The sequence below is a fragment of the Pinus tabuliformis genome, chromosome 1_1, assembly GCF_031772625.1.
Source record: "Pinus tabuliformis cultivar Carrire ecotype Pingquan chromosome 1_1, CPIR1, whole genome shotgun sequence".
In the NCBI taxonomy this organism is placed as follows: Eukaryota; Viridiplantae; Streptophyta; class Pinopsida; order Pinales; family Pinaceae; genus Pinus; species Pinus tabuliformis.
Window position 1 is genome coordinate 979,279,392 of NC_142297.1, and position 22,797 is coordinate 979,302,188.

A 22,797-nucleotide genomic window follows, 5' to 3' on the forward strand; every position below is an offset into this window, starting at 1 on the left:
TCTCAATCCTGGAACATATAGAAAATCTTTGAGATGAAGGGAATTACCTGACTCCCTCTAAAAGCTGACAGTACCAACTCCTCTAGTTGCATATGGACCATCATCTCCTAGCTCATTTTGAACATGAATGTCCTTCTCTTTCAAGTGGTTGAAACTCTTCATGTTCTCCGTCATGAGGAAGGAATCTCCCAAATCAATATACCACATGGTGTTATCTATTTATCTTTTCATGCAAGATATCAATGAGAAATACTCCTCAAAATGGGCAGAAAATTCATCTACCACCAATGATGCGGCGACATGATCCTTCATGACCCCCTTCTTCTTACCAGGACACTTAGAAGCATAGTGTCCAAACTCATGGCAATGGAAGCACTTTATAGTGCTTGGATCCTTCTTCTTTCCCTTCTAATTGGACTTGGCCACTCCTTGGCCCTTCTTATCCTTGGTCTTGTTACCCTTTCATGTCAGGGCACAATTCTCCTCGTCCTATGTCATAATCGATCTCCCTTCTATTGTTCCTATTTGGATCTCTTCATGTATGCATTCAGTCCAAAACCTTTCCCACTTTTGGAAGTTCTCTCTCTCACTAACAGCATCTTGGAATCCTTTTCATGACTTATGAATTCCAAGTAACTCAAAACTCATAATATCATGGTAATATACAACTTCGCCCACCCCACCTAGTTCATCTCATACCTGAGTAACCTTAACAAATAAGGAACGATGGGATCGTCTTTTCTCATTTGGATACTCCTCAACTTCTCCTTAAGATCAAGCTTCCAAGTATCACTGGTATTCTGATACAACTTCAAGATTGTATCATACATCTCATACGCTATATTATTCTCATGGATATGAGGCACTATATGATCTTTTACCCCTTCCATAATGATTGTCTTTGCCTTGACATCATTATGATTATGTTGGGCCAATTGTTGGGGATCTTCAGGGGTCTTGATGTACTCTCCCACCTCATTATCTTCCAGCACTATTATGATCCTCCATTTCCAAGCTATGAAGTTTAATGCTCCCTCTATACAGTGATCTTCTCTCAACCCTTGTTAAGTTATCTTGCTTCCCCTAGGAGCTCTATAAAAAATTTCCCACTAACAGTCTTGTAGTCCTTCACAAGAATTGTACTTAGGGCCTCTAAAACCACTTCTCCTAGTAGACCTAATAGTCCTTCATAGGTTTGAACTTAGGGATCCTTTTGACACCTACTAAGAGCCCTCCTTACTACTCTCAAGATGCCAAACACTGTCCAACATGGACTATCACCCTGCAAAATACATCAACATAGAATGGCATATATACCTCTTGAAGGCTCCTTGTTCCATTTGTATGAAACCCTTAGCCTGTGCACTATTCTTCTGGGATATTGGCCATGGTTAGGAATGCCTATAGCAACTACCATATCCCTGCAACTCAGCCTCATATTCACTCCAGAACTGCACTATCCTCTCTTTTAATCAATTCATATCCAGCACTACCTTCTGTAGCAATTTGTTTGCTATTCCAGTTGTTTGTAAGGCCTAACAGCCCTCCAAAAACTCAAATTCAAGAGCTCAATCTCCTTCCAATCCTTGCACAGAATTGTTGCCTATTTCTTAAGAGATTTAGCACTTCAAAACCTACACCGAAGAATCCTCAAACATCTTCCAGCTTTGCCCTAAACTTGGTCTACCTCAAGGCATAAACAAGACCCAGAACTCACATCATTATTCTTTTGAATATACTCTTATAGTGGTTGTCGCTATCTCATAAAATATGTCTATTCTCTATGAAAAATTTTCTCTTTTTATGTGTTATCTATATTCTGATCCAAGCTCTGATACCTTGTAGAATTTCCACGAAATTCTGATTTGTTGATAAGAACAATCTGGAAAACACTTTCATTTCTTACAAACACAGAATTTCTCTAATTAATTTGCAGTGGAATTAAGAACATAAATAAAACATTGTCACACAATTGAAGACACAAATTTTTTTTACTAGGGAACCCAACTAGGAAAACCCTCTACTTTATGAGAATTTTTTTGATAGAAAATTTGAGAAATTGATCTCTTACAAAATAGCTTTTTCAATCTAAAAGACAAGCTTGTCTTTCTTACTTGATATAAGCTTGAAACCTTTGCATGATTGTTGATCTCTGCTGCCGTCTACCAACTTGTGCACAAGCTTCTCTTACACACTCTTCCTCTCACAAGCTCCATGCACAAACTTGTGCTTCCTATTGCTTGATCTCACCAACTCGTGCTCACCAAAACAATGATTAAATTTGTGCATTCATTTCTCCTTTTAAAGGAAATTCAAATGGTTAAAATTAGTGATTTTTCTAATTAAGGAATTGAACTTGAGCTTTTCTCGTTAACAAAATTCAACCAAACTAGCTAGATCCTCCTAAAATTTAGGAGGCTAACTCCACTTGTTCTTTCAGTTTCCAAACTAAATCACACTAGAAAATCAAGAACTTGACTTTCAAATTTAAAAACATCTGTTATCTTCCTCATACACTCCTAATTTTTAGAGAAACTCTTAAATTTTAGGAACTCTAACATCCACAAAACGGATTTTGACTTTGACTCCTTGAATTAAGGCACAAATCAAGGAATCACTTTTCTCACTAATTTCAACACAAACTTCAATTCAACGTTGTTATAGCACCATTTATCACCCTTATATACTTGATGCTCTAAGTCATGGCCTTAGGCAGTCTTTTCCCTTCAGACTTGGTCCTTTTACTAAAAAACATTATTTTAAATTCCATATATGGGTTCATCTATACCCAACCTAAGTATACGTGTGGGTTCACCTATACCCAAACCGCGTATATAATTTGAAATATTAAAAAGTATTAAATCCCTCATTTTTTGGGCGGGGTTTATGGGTTACACTGGAAGCCTACCTACCAGATCTTGTGACCTAACTGCATCCCAATAGAAAAAATTATTTTGAGGTGATATAAATACACCTTGTGGGGAAGGCCTAAGAGGAGAGAAAGATAGAATATTGACATTATATCCAATTAGTCCCTGATCAAGACAAATTTATCCATGTGCCTCCTGCACTCCCGGTTATAGGAAACCCATGTTTCCTCATTGTGATCTCCATCTCCTTTATATGGCATCCATGTGTATGCATTTGAAAGATGATTTTTGAGGCTTGGGCTAGACGGATCCAAAGGAAGGTTTCGCTTGGAGCCATGGACGAATCAGGTTGTATCCTTCCACATTCTTTTGCAGTCATCAATAAAGCAACTCTGTCTTGTTCCTGATGTTATGATCTTAATGCTTTAATTCATGTTTTAATCTAACTTATGTATCATTTCATGTTTTATACTTATATTCTTATATGATCTAACATCTACATCATGAACAAGTTTTAAACTACTGCTAGTATATGTGCTATTCTTGAATGAGTTGCAAGTTTTGAAGTATTGGAGGAAGCAGAGGGTGTGGACCCTACAGGAACAACCACAAATGTAGGACCTTTGGGTAATATCTCTTCTTCCTACTTTAGTAGTTTGAGCGTTAATAATGCTTGTTCATTTTCTTCTTGCTTGGTTTCTTGATTTTTCCAGAATTGGTGACTCCGCTAGGGAATACTTCTAGTATTTCCTAGTTTGGGTTATTTCTTTCTTGATCTAGGACTTCTCATTTGATTTCTTGTTTTTCCAGTATCTTTGACTTTTCTGCAACCTGGGAAAAAATTATGATCTTTTGGATCATACCTAAATTTTTTATTTTTCTTTGCTGACTTTTATATACGAGAATTTTGTTTTACGTAGTCACGTATACCCATGTTTTTGTTCAAAGAAACATGTGTATACGTGTGTTTCCTTGAGAGATGTCACGTATACACGTGGGTATGTCACTACATAGTTGCGTATGCTTGGTTTTGAATTAATTTTTCAAATCCTAAGTCTAGTAAAGGGTTTTTTTTATGTTTCTTGCTTCTGTTTAGTCATTGATTTTCTAGGAAAGTCCTGCTTCTTGCAGATTTTCAGTTTCTTGTCTCTCTTTGTGAAAAGACCTAGTCAACCTAGGGTTTTCTTTTTGGTAAATTGTTCGTTTTTGTGTTTGGGTTCAAGGATTCTTAGTGAATTACTTGGTTGTTCTGAGCCTTTGGAACAAAGAATTGGTTTCAGTTTGTTTATAACCCAACATTTTCATCACTTTGCCCTGCTTTCTTGAAAGTTTGCATTTTTGGTTTTTGAGAAAGTTTTTCTTGCAATCTTGAAAAGTTTTCTTGGTATTCTTGAATTCTTTCTTGTTTTCTGGATTTTATATGCTATTGTTCATAATATTTTATTTGAGTTTGTAGCCTATTTTCACTTTAAGTCTTATCATGCATATGATTTATGTGGCTAGTAAAATTTGAGGTTCTTTATGCTTGAATTTGATCTTGAAGCCTTTAGTGGTTTATATTTTCTCGAAAACTCTTTGTGTCATTAAAAGGAAAAATGATAATAAAAAAAAGTGTTGCCTTTCTTTTTCCTTTTTTGGTTTTGTTTTTGGTCTTCTTATCATTTGGAGCAATTGTGAAGTCTTTTCATTAGGTTTAATTCGCTTGATTTTGGGAAGAGCTTTTGAATGAATTTGTTTTTCCTTTTGTCAAGTTTTGGCATCTTGATCGCTTTGAGAAACACATTTTCTTGTTTTTAGAGTAATCCTTAGAATCTTGCATTAAGCATTTAGTTTGCATTAGGATAGTTGCACTGTAATAATTTTTAGTCTTTTTGTAGACTTTGAGTGTGTGAGCATATGTTTTGAAAAAGAAAAAGAAATTTTTGCTTTCATAGTTTGCTCGTAGAACCTTGTAGAAATATTTTTGATCGAAGAAAAAAAGTTGCATGTGCATGTAGCCAAGATTTCTATTGATTTCTTTTGCATCCATAACATCATAAAGTTGCACTTCCATTCTACCCCTAACCTAAGAAAAGCCATTAAAATCAAGCACTAAATTTAAAATGAACTAGAATTTTTTGATTTGTCATAGTAACATCAACTAGTCTAGGTCATATTAGGGCCTTGGAATAGGCGAGTGGAGAGTTAACTCTTCAAGGCCACTCTAAATTTCAGCATAGATGTTGATTAAAAAAGGTAAATCTAGTGTCGTGACGTTGATCGAGAAAGCTCTTCTCTTCTAGGAGTTAAGCATGAGGGCGAGTGAAGGCAGGAAAGAGAGATACCCCCTCTCTGACTTGTTGGATCCCAACCAAATACTATTCCGCTCGGTTGCTAATACGAACTGGTGACCATAGTTGCCTTTTCTAGGGACCACATAGGTGACTGCGAAGGGGAATACCCATGGTACCTGTTGGCTCACTAAGATGTCTTTTTATAGGAAATCTTAATCCCTACATTAGTTAGCAACCTAAGGTAATTATTTCTATTTCAAGAGTGTCAACACAGTATGTGCAGTGAAGTTATAGGTTATCTAATTGTGAATTGTTGCAATCATTAAATTCCAATTCTTCAATCCAATTCACACAACCCTACAAAGAAGCTATCTATGAAAGGAATGCTCACAACACCCTATGTAATTCTATACAACTTTTTCTGAAACCTATTGGAACTTGAATGCAAATGAGAATTAAACTGAGAATTACTCAAATAAGCTTGAGGCTAATCACACTTTAACCAAGTAAAGCAACTATGATTAACGAATGACACTAACACTCAAATCAATCTGAATTATTAAATAGAAAAAACAATCGGCAACTGAACAGCAATCAGTAAGTGAATAGCAGCAGCTATAGAAGATTCCTAAATGAGCAACTAAACAGAAATCAGTAAGTGAACAGCAACAGCTATAGAAGATTCCTAAATGATAAACATTCTATATTGCAATCCGTAGAAGTTACTCAGTCTTATTTCTCAAGATCTATGATAACATTCATTCAATTTGAATAGCAATTAACCATACATTCATTCATTCCAATAAAAGCGCTTACTTAAGTCTATCTCGCAATTTCAGTATAAAGCTAAGTGAACAGCTGTATAGATCATTGTCACCAATCTTCAAGATAAGCAAAAGAACTAAACATTAAATCAAATACAAGGACTGAATGTAAACTATAACACAAAGGAGCAGTGGAACTTCTTGTGACTGCGCCCAAAGTCGCCAGGATCCTCTACTTAATAAAAACTTAGAATATGGAAATGTATCAAGTGCAACCTTCTTTCATTAACTTCAAAGTAACAGCTGACAGAGTCACTGAATTAATAGCATTTTTACTTCAAAGAGAAGAATTACATATCAAAAGTCTGAATTGTCATTTAGTTGCCTTTTGGCCTTATATATCATAAAAGGGAAACTTGGATAACAGCAAATCCTCAGGATCAGGATATCCTGAGGATTTCGCAATATAAAATCTGATTATATGATAAAACAAGAGTACACGATCTTAACTTATGCTTCCTTGTCTTCCCCAGATGCCGTAGTTTTTCCCCTTTTATGGCCTCGTGTTGTCTTGCCAACTGAACAGCTTTTTCCCAATCGCATCTTTGCATACAAAGATAGCAAAGAATCAATTTTTCGTACTAAATTCGCCTATTCTATCGCCGACTAGTTTCTTCCAACTTTGACTGATATTTTTCTCATTTTATTCTATAAACAGAGATAATATTATAAGGATGATCAATAAATGAAGCATTAAGTGAAGAGAAATCATACCTTTTTCTCATCCCAACATACTCCCCATCTTACCTTGTTGCACGTCCTCGTGCAAGAGTATAGTTCAGATGCAACTGGGTGAGGGAATAAGTAGGGTATACTTCTTCCCTGTAATTCCTGAAACCATTATTTTGCTTGAGGACAGCGAAAGCCTGGGTTACCTCATGATCTTTTAAGTTATAATCACTACGGTATTGATCAGGAGGGTACCATATGATTGGGGTTCTGTAGCGGCATCCTATCCAGTCTGGTCCCAATGTTAAAATCATATTGTTATATTTGAAAAATGGGAAGAGGCAACTTGGAAGTTACGATATCTGAACAGCTCCTAGCCCCTCACAGTGTTACTGGAAACTTCCCATCTTTGCTTGGATGCAGCTAAGGCTTCTTCTTTAATATCTTGGAAGTATTCCTTTCCGGCCTGAATGATATTAGTATGGATTGGCCCCAATTTGCCTACGACACCATTTTTCTTCATAAACTACTTATGCCGGATAGATAGGAGCAGTGGCTGTGTAGGTTCTCCTCTGACCCATAGGTCAATGCCATATTCATGCCTTTTGAATGTGTTGTAAGCCTTGGCCCATTTTAGCTGATAATTGAATGTTTCCTATGAAAGGAGCAAGGTGTCTATCCTTGTCATCCTCTAGAACAAAATTATGCATATAAAGCTCAAAAAGGAAGCGTTGAATCTTCTCATTATGTTCTATGAAACACTTAATAAAATTAGGATTGGTTTTAACTTATGTTGATTTACCTGCCTTAATGGCCTTAACCTTTAATAGGAGATATCTCTCCATAAGAAATAAAGCATAATTAGTAGCAGGCGCTCGACAAGATAGAGTGTTTGAATAGAGAGAACAAACAGTCTCCATTTGTTCTCTGGCTTTCTGCAATTGACCCTTCAAATTTTCAACCTTCTTTTGCTCAGCATTGTATTGAGAAAAAGTCTCGTCCTCCGTCCTAGTAAGTGCCTCGAATTTCTTCTTTATCCCTTGGTGTTCATGAAAAGGGATCACCTTCTCCTTGTGTTGAGCTAGATCTTGATGAACTGTTAAAAACTCATTCTTTAATTTTCTAATAACGGCTTCTCTAACCAAGGGGGTGCAAAGAGGCGTTTCATCTATTTGGACTTTTGCATCTTGGATCTCCTCAAGGTTAGTCTGCATAGTAGCTTCAACTGTTTCTAGAATTATATCTTGAATATTTTCTTCAATCTCAGTCTGGACAGCAGTGTCCGTAGTGGGGTAGGTTGTTTGAGTTCCCTGTGAAAATATGCAGGGCTCCTCTGTTTGTATAGCAGTGTCTTCTCTAACGGCAGCCTCAGTCTGGGTTTCCCTTGGGCAACCCTTAAGAAAATCTATCTAAGTCTCTGCATCCTTCATAGAGCCTTGTTCTGTTTGTGTCCCTACATTATCCATTTCTGCTTTCAATTTCCTAATATTGGTTGCTTCTTTTAACCAGTATTTCAACTGCCTGATTACTTGCTTCTGTTTTTTGTATTTTTTTAGCACCTTTTTAAGTTTAACTTTGTAGGGCTCCCATGTGGGGTTGCATTATCTTCTTCCACTTGCACAGGCTGCATTATGTTAACATCAGGAATGTTTCCAATTGGAGTTATGTTTGCTAGTGGGATTTCTCCTTCCAACTCATAATTATTATTCATCTCGTGTTTAGGAGATTCCAATGCAATGGTATCTCTTGAATAGTCATCATTCTTGTGGTCTTCTTCTTGGTAGGCCTCGTCCACGGGGGACTTTGAAAAGGGAATATCTTGGTTGATTGGCATCCTCCAAGTTTTTTCCTTCAGGGTTTCATTCTACTGGGTTTTCTTCGTGCTCCTCGGCTTCAAGGTGTGTTTCCATATCAAGAATTAACTCTCTCTACCCCTCCATGGGATCAGTGCATGGTTGGGTTGATTCATGACCGGAATTTTCAATGGGGGAGACTGATCAGGAGTACAGTTATGTCTTTCAGTGTTCCCGAGATGCTCCGTGCCTTCGGTAAACATTTCCATGCTTCCCAAAACACTTGCCACTTCCTCCTCATAGTCTTGCAATGGAGGATCTTGAGGACTGAGAGAAGGTGTGCGAGATGGTCCAACTTCTTTTGCTTGGATTGGAATGCACCATTGGGCTTTTACTCTCACCGAGCGTCTATGCTTAGCTGATTCTAGGGGCGCAGTGGGGTTTTTACGTTTTAATACTTTCTTTGGGCCTCAGGTTCTTGGCCCTTGCTGCTCTGTTTCCTCATTTTCCGAGGGTGGAGCCAAGGTATGATTTATGATACTATCCCATGTTAATTGTTGTTGTGCCAATATATTTGTGACAATTAACTTAATTAACCCATGATGTCTAACTACACTATGTGGGTCCTTGGTTGTCCTTACCCATCGAGCAACATCATGTAACAGGGAATTTAAATAAAATGGTAAACTAACTGAAATTCTTTGCTTTAAAATGGCTAGGAGTTTCAGTTTTCGAGGCTTTACCACATCATGTCGGCCGTCGTAAGTGATATATCTTTGGATGATGACCACCAGCTCTTTCCATGGTTGTTGCAAATCTGTTTAAGTACTGTAACTAGCCAGCGCGTTCAAGGATTTCGCGGGCTTTATCCAACACCATCAGTACTAGAGGCTCACTCTGAATTTCTCTTATGACCATAGTTGCTACAATTGGGTCTGGTTCTTCTGAAGACAACTGTGTTTCACCCCTGTAATGCAACACAGCAACGATGTATATCACAAAAATTATAAAGGAAATGACTCTACTTTGGATAAGAATTATCATGTTTAGTTAAGTCATCCATCCTGTCAGCCATACTTAATGCAAAATCATATGTTCGCATGCCCACCATAATGGTTGCAATTGTCCAATCAAAATTTTCTGCTAATTATCACATATCCCTGCACATCATGCAAATGTACTCCAGAGGTAATCCGAATGATTATCACACATTTATTCATAACTAGAATACATGATATCCATACGCAGGCCATGCCCCCCCGATGAGAGAATGGCGTCCACATCCTTTCAGCACGCAAAAAATAGGCAAATAACAAATGCGAAGTAAATGCTAGCAACCAATATAAAAAAAAAAAGCACAGCACACAAATCAATAAAGTATTTAAGCAACATGCGTCGTCAAACGTGAATTGGCCAAAAATAAAAACAGTAATATAAATTTATTATGTTAAATATTTTAACGTAAGCGGGATTAATCATATCAGCATAATCAGCAGTTTATAATTAATGGTTGTCTTTTAATACACGAACATATGGAATATGATAAATATAGATAAAAATCACCATGCTATGTAGCTTGTAAAAGTGCTCCCAAACGGAGTTTTTCATTTAGAAATAAGGTCATAGGTGATAAGAGGTAGATGTCATATGGAAATATAAGATAATACTTCAATACCACAATAGAGCCACTACTACCAGCAAGCATTCATAACCTCGGAAGGGTTGATTTTTAACCCTCCCAAATAAGCCAGAGTCCTTTTCACAATTTAATTTTTCTTTATTTTGTCACAAAGAGACCACTATGCTAACATGGTGACCAGATAACCATAGTGCCACTTAGCAGGGTGAAATAGAGATGATCAGGCTGGCTCGTGATGAGACCCCCTATTCTTCTGACAATTTATTTATCAAGAAGATCATTACCTTGGTGTGGTAGCCAAATTGGAATGTCACCTATTACGTTCTTATAATCATGGTAGGCTGGCTCATGATGAAACACCCTATCCTCTTTGGACAATGTTGTAAGCATTGTCATGCGGAAAGAGTCAATTTTGCGGACAAAACCAACCTCCCTAGAAGCTTAAGGCTTTCTAGTGACAAACAAGACAATTAAGAACAATCCTTCTCTAAATATGCATTTACCATATAAGAAATCAAGTGTTTAGATCCTACTTGTAGTCCAACATTGTTGTAGTAGTCCAGCCTTGTCGATCCGGATGAGCTCCTCCTTCTCTTCGAAACCTGCATTCACTAACAATCAAACGATTAAATAGCACCTGAATATCTCATAAAATAAAACATATTTAACATACAGACCAAGGAGTATATGAAACAACTCATAAATAACAAATTGTTGAGAAGAATGGACTTATTTGTATTAATAGGAAACAAAAGAAACCATTACAACCTGAGCCTTGGTGTTGTGCAAGTTCCTCCCAGGGTCCAGCAAGATTTTTCCTTTACTTTGACCAGCTCACCCACTTCCAAATGAAACAAGAAAGGATGACAATCTCTCCTCACAAGCTTCTACAAGGAAGTCCTAATCTCAGCAGCATCTACCCTTAGGAATGTTCAACTTTCAACCTCCCCTCCCTCTGGCCCAATGCATGTATTTATAGTGCTGTAGAGAAAGTTAATCAGGTCCACCATCAATGGGATAAGCCCCTCTTTGGGTGGGTTAGCTCCCCTCTTGATGGGATAAGTTCCTCTTCCATAGGGATACATGAACCATCTGGAGGCGCTCCATACACGTCAAACAAGCTTCTAGAATACTCTAGAAATGACCACAAGTAACTTTTTTGGAGTGAAACTTGCGCCTTTTGACCTTTACAGGAGTACGCACCCATTTCTTTACAGAAAAAGCGTACAGGTACGCAGGTATTGTGAAATTGGGTTGCGTACACGCAGGAAAGGCTGAGAGAAACTGCGTACCCAGAGATAATTGACTTTAAATGACTTTTCCCTCTTTCTTGGAGTTTGACATGGAAAGCAGAGGCATGAGACTTGCCAAGGAGGATAGTATGACAGTTGATGGAGCCATACTAACTGCAAATAGTCATGGTGACATTTTTTAGTGTAACAGATTGCCCCCTAAAGTGCGAAGCCTGAAGTAGATTTAGGGTTTCAAATCATCTAGGAAGGGTGAAGTACTTTATCATTTCAAGGATTATCTTGTGGAGAGCCTGGTCAGAACCTGCAAATATTCAACACAAAATACATATATAAGATGATATCATCGCTGAGGTAGGCATTCCCATACTCAGATTGAAAACTTTAACCTACAATCTAACTACTGCTCTGATACAGGAATGATTTCACAGTACATCACAACCATAGACACATGTAGACATAGTATGGACGCAGCCATCTGTTTATGATTAGTCTACTTATATAATGAATACAAAACTCCTCGCAGCCTGGATGGTGGAAACTAGATCCAGGGTCTTGATTTCTACTTCCCGAATTGGTACGATTCTATCCATGCGAATAAATGAGTTGATGTCGAACATGGTAGAAACCACTTGATTACCAGTCAATGATGTAAACTGTTAACAAGTTTGAGAGAAACCACCAGTAATGTCAATGGTTCTCAAAGTACCCAGTACAATCCATGAGATGTGAATGAATGAGTTGATGTCGAACATGTCACGAAATCCCTTGATCGAAAGTCAATGATGTAAACTGTCGTCAAAGGCGAGAAACCTTCCATTGATGCATGCAGACTTCAAGGTACTGAAGATTTCTAAGTAATCTCTCTAGATAATGTGTTGATGTCGATAGGAAGCAACCCGTTGCAGGCAAGCCTACAACACGAAATCATAGTTCAAGTTGGAGAAATGTTGCTGTAAGGACTGACTCAGGGATGGTCAAAGATGGATGACAATTATTTTGCATATGAATGGTTTATTTGCAGAGACCTCTTGAACACATAACGACACGACAGATGGCTTGGCGACGATTGACCCAAAGTTAATACCCAGAAACGGTTGAAGACTTTCAAAGTGGTTTAATCAACTTTAAGACAAAGGATTTCCCAACCCAGGTGAATGAAAAGTGTCGTGTTCAAGAGTGGTAGTAAAGTTCTTCTGTGACAAAGGATAACAAATAGGTTCATTCTTCTCTCTTTTCCCCCACCATTTCTGGCAAGTACCTCTTTATTTTTTACAAGCTTGAGGAGGATAACATATGCTTGATTATAAGCTCATCCTTCGGATGAGTCCAACTTAGTTTAGATTCGAACCCTAAGAAGGAGTGGTTTGTTCCTGTTTGTAATCGAACAGGTCCTTTACTGTGAAATTTTAACGAGTCCAGTATAGGAGAAACTCAACGTTTTTCAATTTTAGAGAGTCTGAAAAAACTAAAGAAGACTCCAGGGTTGAACTTTTTCATAAATTTGTGTCTCTCAAGCCCGAAAAAGTATAAAATAATACTTGAGAGAACCGCTTGATCTTGCGACCAAGGAGTACTTTCATGATTAGTGCCTCTGACCTGAAAAGTAAAAAGCGATCAAGGACACGTCGTTTTATTTCCAGTATCGAGTTTGAAACGAAAAAAACCCGGCAACCTTTTCTTGTTTTTACGGTCAGAAAAGGGCTATAAGGGGACCGTCTTTTAATTCCGCTTTAACGAGTGTAAAAGAAACGCTCGGCAATCTTTTCATGTTTTAGGAGTCAGAAAAGGGCTTAAAAGATGACTCTGATGTTTTGGTTTGTGAAAAATGATAATTTTCTCTGAAAGTCCTTTTGTCCTGCACAAAAACAACACATTACTCATACCTGTTTAAGATAGGCAAAAATACATTGAAAAATATCTCTCCATGGTGAAAAATAAACAAACCTAGCATTCGTTTATCCAAAAAACCTATAAAAAGACTTTTTACCATGTCATTTTTACCATTTTACTGTTGAGGGAGAGAAAAGGGCTTTTGGCAAGAAACTTCTCGTGGAATTTGCAGAGAATCCGACCGTCGGAATCGAGCGCTGTCTCTTTCAGGTATTCCACAACATCCTGCTCTTTGTTTTCATCCGTTTAGAATTTCATTTTAAGCCCTAGTTTGATTTTTTGGGGGCTTTGGGGTTTTAAGATACGCCTTTCGGGGTACGCAGGTACCCCATGGGCGACCTGCGTACCCCTACATTTTCGTTAATGGGAAAATGGTCGGAGTACGCAGCCCACCTTCAGAATAGCTGCGTACCACCGCTCTGTTTCTGAACGCAGGGTGCGTACTCCGCGCAAAGCAATTTCAAAACCCCAATTCTTAAAATTAAACCATTATTTTTTGATTTAATGAATTCTAATGGGTGTTTTCTGGTGTGTAGATTTCCCACCATGCTTGATTGGCGCGAAAGAGAACACGAAGATGTCGATTTGGCCACAATAGATCATCAACCTTCCATTGATGCTTTGAAGGCATGCGGTCTCTACAAGTACTGGGCCATACCTAGCATGAGGGCCTAGGTGCCATTCTTAGAGTGGCTGGTTGAAAGGTGGAACATCCAGAAACAATGTTTTTACATCGGAGGGCACCAGCTCGAGATAGATCCCTCAGACATCTATTTTCTCACTGGTTTGCCTAATAGGGGCAAGCAACTGTCTCTGTTCGGGACTAGGCCTGGTGGCCAATCCCTTGCTAGCCTCCGACTAGAGTGGTGCAACAATCAAAACCAGGAGAAGGGGATAGAAATCAAATACATATCCCGACCTGAACTTATGGTAATTGCCTTTACAGTTACCAGACTCTGCGGCGCAGCCGCTTTGCACATTGCCACCGGGTCCCAAATGTGGATGGCGATTGATTGCTTCCGAGGCACCATTTTCAACTGGTGTGATGCTGTGTTGGCCAATATGAAGGGCCAACTGACTAGGGAAAAGAACGGGCAATTAAAGACCTTTGGGTATGGGCCTTTAGTTGTGAGCTTTGCCCTAGAGAGAGTTTCGATGCTTATCCCTCAGCATCTCACTGTTGCGGTTGGGCCACCTCGGGAGCCAAAGTTGATGCAATGGGTTGCGGTGATGGCCCGGCATCCTGATGAGGGAGCAGGAGTTGTCCGATTTCCTGTGGGTTACTTTCACTGGTTGGAGGACCAGGTCTTTGCGATCCAGGATTTTCCCTATGCCGGAGTAGATTTTCGTGGTGATTCGGACATGGTTCTTCCACAGGGAGAACAATGGGACGACAGAGGTACTTCATTTTTCACAAGTTTTTAAATTATCTATTTTTTTTGTTTTTATATATCGTCTTGTTGTGCCCTACAACAACCCACCATTTCATATCATCTGTATTTATAAACAATCAACATATGAAATGGGTCCCTTTTAAAAAATTAATTGGTATTAATGAATTTGTTCGAAGAAGGAATGATAATCAAAAGTGTTTGTGAATTGGATCCTTTTTTTGAATAACAATGTTCCCAAAATAAAACAATCTTTTATTATTGCGATAAAGCGATCGCAAGATCGCATATCGCAATAACAAGAGAGACGCATTTAAACGGCACTTCGGTCTTTGCCGATGCGATATCGCTATCGACGATTGGCGGTATTCAATGCATACACAAAAAAGAGCACATATCTTATACCCCGATGCGACGCTATATCGGCAATCGGCCATCGGCACTGCCTCTTGTGGGAAAACGCTTTAAGTTACAAACCTCGACCCGATGCGATATCGCTATCGGTCGTCGGCGGTATCCCATGCACTCTCATAAGGCGCTCAGGTCTTTCCCCGATGCGATGCGATATCGCTATCGGAAGTCGGAAAATCACTTAATATGCATCTGGTAATGTGTTCACATGCTAGTCCGATGCGATGTCGCAATCGGCGTTCGCCAGGACTACTTTCAAACGATAATGCAACTCTTTCCCCGATGCGATGCGATATTGTTCATCGGTAATCGGCATTTTCAAAAAATGATTGCTTTAAGCTTTAAAGTTATATTTAAATCCGGTTGATAAAGCGCAGATTTCAAAATGCCGTTAAATGCAGGGATAAGGTAATGCATGCGTATTTAATAACTTTGCCCCTTCGATTAATGAATACTTACGTCTAAGGCATTATCGTATCTGTTGCACGCGTTAGGAGGTCATTCAACTGAATAACAGCGTAAAGGTCATTTAATGGGTATCAAGCCTTAAAAACACCATTAATGCATATGCGATCTCTTACCAGTGATTGGATCCGCAGCCACTTTTTGAAAATTAATATCGCCACGCTTCAAGTGATATATATCTTTCCCTTTATGCTTTGTCTTCATTATTTCTCGTGTTACGATTTCTCTTGCACTTGTGTAGAGTTCGTTTGTTGAGAAAAGCCTGAACATGATGGGGAAGAAAAATAAGAGGAGTTCTGGTTCTACTACAACACCTGTTGCAGGTCAAGCTGCTTCAATTTCGAAGAAAGGCCTAATCTCAGACACTACGTGCACTGGTCTTGCTAGGACCACATGGCAGGGCACATATAATCTGTTGCAGGCCGAGCAACCAAAAGTGACAGTGAGAACGGCTAGTGTAGATGTACTAAGGAAGTCTGATGCAACTCTCAAAGACTTAGCCGACTCCTTTTTACACAGAATAGCGGCCAGAGAGCAGGTTCTCCCTTATACAGATGTGGTGCGCTGGGCAATTGAAGAAATCCCCATCACTGATAGAAATTTTCATACAAGGGACGGAAGGATTTTCGGGTCATTCAAGCCTAATGACCTGAGGCGAATGTATCATCTGCCTGAACCGGAGCTAGTCTACAACAGAGCCTTCGTGGAGAAATTCGCAAAAGAAAATTAATCACCATCCGAACCCCTCCGAGATTGGAGGCAGAATCCAGCCAAGCACAAGCATGAAAGTTCGGGTAAGTACTCCAACGTTTATTTGGCTTCTCCCTATTGCTATGCGAGGATTATGATGTGTAGATTGTGGGGATTACATGACTATGTTAATATCAATATTGACATGGTTCCCCTAATGGAAGCGGCTATCAATAGTATAATCATGGATTGGGCCACTATTCTTTCTGATAAGTTGGTCGTAGTTGTTCGTGAATTTAGAGCCAAAACTATAGTCACCGAAAGGAAAATCCCGCCATTTTATTATTCTGCTTACATTATGGATACCCTGTGTCTTAATTCTGAGTTTCCTGTCCTCGGTTGGAGATGGACCACCCAAGATCCAACACCCATTCATTTATACCATCAGAAATTGTGGAAGTCCTCTTACAAGAACCATTTGTACCAAATTTGTAATGGTTTCATGGTACCCATTTACTATTCTATTTATGACAAACCCATTTCCAGAATTTCCTATGAAGCTTCTTTTGACTTACCAGCCATAGCAAGTTGGTTCGGGGAAGAGTATTTCACCTATATCAGAGTTTTTGGGAGCAAGGCTAGGCCACATGTCCTCCCTTTATATATCCCAGAAAAGCTGTTAGCCCGGGAAATCTACTACCAGATTATGGCTGAGAGTGTCACACAAACTCTCAAAGAGGAGAAGAAGAAAGGTTGGCCCTCTTTTCCTTTAAGAATTGGGGTTTTTACGCTGCTTAATTACAAGCATGCAGAAAAAGAAGCGACAAAACTCCAAACTTTATCCCTGGCAACTATCCCAAGCAGACTCTATGATCCAAAGCAAACTGCCTACATTGCCCTAGAACAAGCAAAATTAACAAAAGTTGATCATCAAGAGGATATGTTTGATGACCTGTTCGTAGGTGCCGAGACAATAAGCCAAGCCAAACAACTTGCCATAATGAAATACAATGATGAGGCATTGACAGAGTTTAATAAACTTAGGGAGCAGAGGTTGCAAACTCTGCCCCTAGAGTTATTATCCAACACCCCAGCGTCTTCCTCAAGCGAGCCTGGTCGGCAACAGATACATTCACCTCCTGTTACAACTAAAGAACAGGATAAACAACAGGAGGAAAGGCAGAAGAAGCTGCAGGCTGAGAAGCAGAGAAAAGAGCAAGCAGAGAGGCAGAAAAAGGAGCAGATAGAAAGGCAGCAAAAGGCACAGAAGGAAGAAGAGAAACTAAAGAAAGAACTAGCAGATAGGCAGAAAAAGGAATTGGAGGAGCAGCAGCGGAAAACGCAGGAGGAGCAGCAGTGAAAAGCACTTGAAGAACAACAGAAGTTAGAACAAGAAAACGAACGGAGAAAAACCCATATAGAACAACATAAGCAAACCTCCATCGATCCTGAATTGATTAAACAATGGAACCAATTCAATTCCATTATCAGTGGTAAAGAAGGCTCCAAAGACACAGACGCCTCTAAAACAAGCAATGCACCCGATACCACTTCTTCTCAGGTTCTTGGAGGAAACAGCGGCCCACCCATTTCACAGGATGTCGAGATAATCAATAAGGACCCTTCCGATCAAATTGTTCTCCAGGTGGAAGAAATTCCTCCCCTGGATATTTTTTATAGACCAAAGCATAGAGCCATTATTAAGCGCTCTAAGAAAAGACGAAGGCTTGATCAACCTTCTATCTTGCCTGAGCAAACAGTCACGGGCAATATGGTCTGGAAGGAGGATTTGGATCCCTCCGATGATCTAACAAAACTGTCTCAATTTGCGGGAGCTTATTCTGCAGCAACTATCGACAAAGCATCGGGGGTAAGTCTTCTGTTGAAGACTAAAGATCATGAAATATATGCATTACAGGCAGAGGTAATTGAAGCGAAAAACAAAGCAGCATAGGTGGAAGAGCAGTTACTGGCTCAACAGCAGGAAAACAATTTGTTAACCCAACAACTGCAAATTGAAAGACAAAGGATAAACCAAAGTGAAACGCAGAAGGCAAAAGAAGTGTCGGAGGCATTGTCACAGTTGAAAGCATCAAATGAGCTGATGATGAAATCGAAAGATGAGCGAATAGCTCAACTATCAACACAGCTCGAAGGTATCAAGAGCACACAGAATGTGAAAAATTTCAGAGCAGAGGCAACTCAAATAAATGGTGCATTACTGTCTCAGATCAGACTTCTATGTCAACAACTTGCTAAGGCTGAGCCATTATGCGAAATATCTACAACAGTGTGTGAGCAAATAGAGAAGGCCAGAAATGAGCTAGATCAGGCCGAAGATGCCATATCCGAATATGTTGAGTGGCAAGACACTGAAGAAGGGAAAGCGGCGAATTTGTCCCGAATCCATGAAACGTACAAGGACATACTCTTCACGGAATGGAATACTCAGGTAATGAAAGCAGAAAGGGCGGCTTCCAGGTGTAAAATAATTGCCAGCAATATGATCGACCTAGTCAATGATACACTTTATTTGGCAAACATGATCTCCAAGTGCACACCTGGAAGCATAACAACAGCGGATATGCTTGAACAAGCAAGTTATCATGGCTTGGAGGAACAGAGGAAGTTAATTACCGGAGTAAATACTTTAACCTCTGAAGCATATTGGCTCTTTCTAGTTAAGCCACATACTCAAAGGTCTGCTCTCAAGTGTTTAATAGATGCCCTCGGATGCCTGATCCCCGACATTCAAGATGCTACATATGACGCCCAGCTAACTTCGCGTCTCAACACTCCACCAGAAGTAGAGCCAATGCTGGCGATATGTCAGCTAAGGAGTAAAGGCAAAGAACCCACCGAATGAAGCATTGTCGCCAACTGCCAGATCGCCAAGAAAGATGGAAAAAACATTTATTGATGCCAATTTAATAGCTTTTCAGTTGTTTAGATATTTAGATTACTATAGTATTTATAGACCCTTTCATTGTTTTGGAAAGGGTCGTAAAATTTTGTAATAGACTTAAAGTCTGAAGTTTGCACTATTGTGCTTCAGTCTATATTCTTTTTGTGAAACTCGACCAACGGTTCTTAATTTTGATCAGAAGGTTGTTTTACACAATTGCGCACGACTGTCTGTTGTTTGGAATGCTTTTCTGATTTGAAGGAAGGACTGCGACATAGTGATTAATATATTGGATTGATCGAGCAGCTTACATGGTACTATTATATGTATCTGTGTTCTCTCTTATTATATGAATTACTGTGTTATTATCTTTGCTATTGTTGAATGCATGTATGCGATATAACAGCGAATCTTCATTTCGTTTCACTATTGAATGTTTTGATGATTTGTTATCTCTTTCACCCATGCATGTATCAATGATATGAATGATTAAGTGTAGTAATTCGCTCTAATCGCTCTGCATAACTAATTATGCAGAGCAATTTTAAATGGTTTAAACATCTATGCTTAAAGTGTTAGAGTCATCTATATGCCTGCCTTAAAGCACAGATCATCAAACGCTACGCTTTACCAAGTGATAAGTCCCGGGATTAAATTATAGTTATTACATTTCGCTTATAGTTTAGCTGTCCGCTTATTACCATCTTATGTCATAAGTCACTCATCCATCTCGTTTACTTATAATTCTTGGGAAACTGGTCCCATTATCCCCAGTCAGAACCACTATTCCAAACGGAAAAGGAGCTGCACTAAGGTCCGGACCGGGTGGTTTCCCCAATGTTGTTGCAATGATTTTCGGGGCATCAACATTTTTGGCGCTAGAAGGAGGGCCTTGACTGTGAATGGAAAGCAGACCCAAATCGGCAAGTCATTCTAAGAGTAATTCTCCCTCCAAACCTCCTCGTTCTTCTCAATTACATGCTGGTTCGCCAGTCCATAACCAAGAAGAAGAGGAATCTACCACCACTGCTCAATCCCATCATATCCCAGAACAGCTAAGTCTTGAATCTCCTGAAGTCCAGTCTCTAATCCATAAACTTCAGAGCTTCTCGATCTCACCACAGAAATCTGAGATATCAGAAAGCAGTGCGACTTCGCAGTTCAACCTCACTCATCCTCTTACCAGACTTCAGAGCGAAAAACTTGGTATTGAACCCACTGAGTTTCCTTTACCCAAAAGAAAAAAGCCAAAGAAAAATACTGAAGGATCTGATAGTGGGGATTTTTCTTCCACATCCTCCATTTCATCTCCTCATCTACAAAGTCAACCACCCACTCCTCCATTACAAATTGTTGTTCATCAGGGAACAGAAGCCTCAATATCCCAACCTATTCACTCTTCATCTTTATTACCTCACCAAACATCTGGAATCCCGACAGTAGTAAGAACCACTATCGCTAGCATAATGGCAGATCCATGGACTAGGCCGGGTGCAGTCAACATGCCTGGACCATTGCACGATCTACCAGATGCTCCCGAAAAATGGCTGCCTAAATTTAATCCAGACAATGGAACCCAAGCTGAAGAACACATCAACAACTTCATGTTAGCAGTTAACCTAAAAGGAGTGACAGAGCAAGATGTTGTTGTAAGACTTTTCCCCTACACTTTACAAGGATCAGCAGGATCTTGGTATTGTTCCTTACCTTCTGGTTCGATAACCAGTTGGAATACATGCCAGGAGCAGTTTCTCACCAAATATGGAGATGATAGGTCCCTAGCAACTTTAATAAATGACCTCTCCAATTTGAGAATAGAGCACAGGGAACCAATAAAGGAGTTTAATGCCAGATTTAATAAACTACTGAATAAAATCCCTACCGCTTCTAAACCAAGTGAGCAAATCCGAAGCGAATGGTACATCACTGCCCTACCTGCCAACATAGCCATCTTTGTAGACAGGGCTGGCAAACCTACCTTAGCTGAAAATATGAGAGAAGCACTTGCCGTTGAAAAGCGCATCAATGCTCTTGAAAAGAAAGCTGCTCTAGAAGATAGAAAAGCTAAAAAAGTCTCGTTTAAAGAAGATTCCAAGAAGAAAACCCCAAAGGACCCATATGATATGGAAGGTTTACAAAAGGTCCTTAAAACTTTGTCTAATGAAATGGTTGAGATTAAAAAGCAGGTGGCCGAAACTTCAAGCAAAAGACCATTTAGGACTTTTAAGAAAACCGAATCAAAGCCACCTAATGTTATATCTAACGCCGATTCAGACCAAGAAGAGGAAGAGGAAACACCTTCACAGACTGATGATGAAGAAGAAGTAGTTGAATGTCACGGAATGTGGGATTTTATACTCTCAAACTCTGATACTGAGAATGAAGAAGAAGCCTTTCCGGTTACTACAAGAAGTAAAATTACTTCTGAACTTCCCCAGGCAACTTCAAAGAAGAGGAGCGCAGGCGCTACTACAGCAAAGGAAAGAGTTCCCCCAAAGAAGTCACCTGTGGTAGTTCCTCAAAACCAGCCTTCAACTTCTAGTTCTCCTTCAACATCCAAGACTCTAGTGGTATCCGATTCAATGGAATATAACATTGTTGATGATATGAAGAAAACCAAGGCAAATATAACCATGTTTGAACTTAGTAAACTGAAACATCAGCAAAAGCTACTTCTCAAAGAATTAAATGTTGTTCCCTCTATCCCCCTTCCCAGTGGAAGAGCTGCCAACGACTCAGGCCAGCCTCCTGCAGGCATGGTTGAAATTACCGATTCAGTCTTAATCGGAGATAAATCAAATTCTCACACTCCACCCTTCCTGCTCACTTATGAGATTTATAATAGAAACCTACACAACTGTTTAATAGATTCAGGGGCCTCATCTAATATAATGCCAGCTTCAGTTTGCTCTAAGCTGAACATTGAACCCCAGAAGTCTGCCATTCATATTGTACAGTTGGATAGAACTAAAGTGCAGGTTGTGGGAGAAATTAATTCTGTAACCATCAGGTTGTCAGCCGACCCCAGAATTGTCCAGAGAATTGACATCTTAATCGCTGACATACCTGAATTTTATGGTTTAATATTAAGCAGAGATTGGTCCGAAAAACTGCACGGGTATATTTCTACAGATTGGTCACACATGTGGCTTCCCTACAAGGGAAAGCCAAATCAAATAAGGATCGATCGTGAGAAACATATGACCCACACAGTTACTGAATTCGAGCAAGAAAACCAACCTGTGGCATTCAACAACAACATTTTGGGGAACTATTCGGCAGAATCATTCTTTGGCAACTTTGTTGCCCAACCATCTCCTTTTTCAGTCAATCATTTTACATCTCAAATAGAAAAATTTTCACAAACTGACAGGTCCAGATGTTTTAATGATGCTGAGAAAAATGTAGATACTTTTGTTAATATTCCTTTATTTTGGTCTCTGTATTTTGATGGCTCTAAGTCCTCTGAGGGTTCAGGAGCTGGATGTGTATTGGTTAGTCCGCAAGGAGAAAAGACAATGTTGTCTTGTAGGTTAGAGTTTGAGTGCACTAATAATACAGCCGAATATGAGGCTTTAATCCAAGGATTATACAAAGCAATCGGCCTGGAGGTGCGATATCTAAAGGTATTCGGCGATTTGGAAATCATTGTCAAACAGGTTAGAAATGCAATTCATTGCCTTTTGACTCACCTTAAACATTACCAATCGCTCGTCCAAGAGCT